Consider the following 2,423-nt stretch of genomic DNA (forward strand, 5'->3'; position numbering starts at 1 on the left):
GAAAACAAACTATGGTGTATGTACTCTCGATTCACAACGCAGTACTACATGACATCTAAACTTCAACAACATAGCACTGCTCTCGACAAGCTACACACTATCCACCAAGCAATAGTCGTGGAACATGCAACAACACTGGCTAACACACAAACATGCAAGCCAATATAGAGCATGGAACTAAGAATGCCTAAGAGCGCAGGATACAGTACAGAACAAAGACCTGCACTTCAGCTTAACCCTATAGCATAGCTGTGACAGTCACCCGTTACTCATCCTTCCAGGAGAGAGGGCGTAAGACATTGCCAGGGGCGATGACACTTCTTATGCTGATTCAAACACGCATATATGCAAACACGCATTGCTGATTACACAACACAAGCCTTATTGATATAACAAGCCTTGAAACGTGACACGAATTGGCACGGGAGCAATTTCTTAGCAACAGGTACATGAAGCGGAAATACAAGTTTATTACAAGTTTACAACGCATGCAAACAAACCAACGACAGAGAGAAGTACGGACCAGTCCATTTGGGTGAAAGCCCGCCAGCGAAAGTTTAGTTCCGTGATTAGTAGCCAATGACCTGAACTTACAGCAACGATAACAACTGGTCCCAACCACAGGAATTGATCTTCACGGCACGTCCAGTTTCTGCAGCTACGCAGAAGTCTACTGGGCTGAAAATTGCTCGCAGAATCGACCCATTGTCGAAAAATAAACCATTCTCGTTTTTCTCTTGGTGTCACAGACTCACTCGCAAACCAATGTGTAGCATTAGGCATGGGGCAATGGCCTTTGTGTCATCTAGACCCTAGCACTCACCATGGTTGCAACACTCTGCAATCACACCTGCCCTCGTCCTCACACTTGAGTGCTCACACTTTCATCCATGTGAATGCAACACCTAGGGTCTGCCCTTCTGTTGACATTTCCGTGCGTGTATATGCATGGCTATCTTTTTATACAGTGTGTCAGATTATACCAAGCTCAGTTGTTACAGTTAGGCTTCACAGCAAAATCAGCATCGCTGTCGAGCACTAGCTGAGGATATTAAGGATGGGAATGTGCGCACATGTGCATAGTTCACGGTTCATGTGAGAGCGAGATGTTGCCAACAACTGCTGCCATATTACTAGGCATCTGCAACCCCTCCCTCTTGCCCTTAGCTGGTTTACAACCAACCTCGTCCGTGTAATAGACGCTGAGCTGCGATGACCACTTTCATTTAATATGTGAAATATAATTGCTTATTTGAAACAATGAATGCAATAATTCATTGAGTTTATCAACCAGATTGCACCTATAGGGTAAAAATCGTCATTTCTAAAATATGATGGAAAAAAATATTACATTTACCAGATCGTATTTTACACCTGGATATGCTACCTTATCTTACTAATACTTAGCTCTAGTACTATAGCCCGCGGATCGCTGCCACAGGGCTATAGCACATTCTGCCATAGATGTAATCTAAGCAAATGGTCCAACTGATGTGACCAAAAATTTATCCCCAAAACGTAAAATGATCGGGCTTTTAGCTATAGGCTAGGCTATAGGCTAGGCTAGGCTATAGGCTAGGCTAGGCTATAGGCTAGGCTATAGGCTAGGCTATAGGCTAGGCTATAGGCTAGGGTATAGGCTAGGCTAGGCTATAGGCTAGGCTAGGCTATAGGCTAGGCTAGGCTATAGGCTAGGCTATAGGCTATATTCACTAGGTGTATAGTTAACTGCAGCTAGGTTCATGTAAACTGCATGCTTATAATATCGTTGCCATGCACTATGGGGGCAAACTGCATGCAGCGCCCCCTTTGTACAACGAGCCAGAGCGAGAGTGCCATCTGTCGTGGAGTTTGTATCGGGGAGGGGGGGAGGGTACTCCTCCCACAGTGGTCACCAGGTGGCACTACATGCACCGACACACAAAGATGACTGATTGATTGAGTCTTCGGTGGGAATTTCATTTCTTCGTCTCAGTGTAAAGCGATTTCAGTCAATTATAGGTCTTCTTCATCCTGAGCCAAATTCCTTCTATTTATTTGCTGTCACCGCGCACCGGGGCCAATTGCTTTTGCTGCTACGCGGAATGGCTTTTAAAAACACTCGCTCACCTTCGCGGCAAAAATGGGAATAAGCTGCCTAACCGCCCGAGCCCCGAGAACAATGGGCAGTCAGTGAAAGTACTTACTAGTTGCTACACGCACGTACACGCACGCATGCACGCACATACGCACGCACGCACGCATTCATGCACACGCACGCGCGCGCACGCGCACGCACACGCACGCGCGCACGTATTCTGGCACACGAGCCCGCAGAGTTGTGACCTCTGCTGCATCACCAAAATATTTACTCAGCAACGGGATCCACGTACGATGGGTGCATCCAGGGATCCCAAACCCACCAGCTACCACAGCTGATGTTT

Source organism: Priapulus caudatus, unplaced genomic scaffold (assembly GCF_000485595.1).
Source record: "Priapulus caudatus unplaced genomic scaffold, Priapulus_caudatus-5.0.1 Scaffold237, whole genome shotgun sequence".
In the NCBI taxonomy this organism is placed as follows: Eukaryota; Metazoa; Priapulida; class Priapulimorpha; order Priapulimorphida; family Priapulidae; genus Priapulus; species Priapulus caudatus.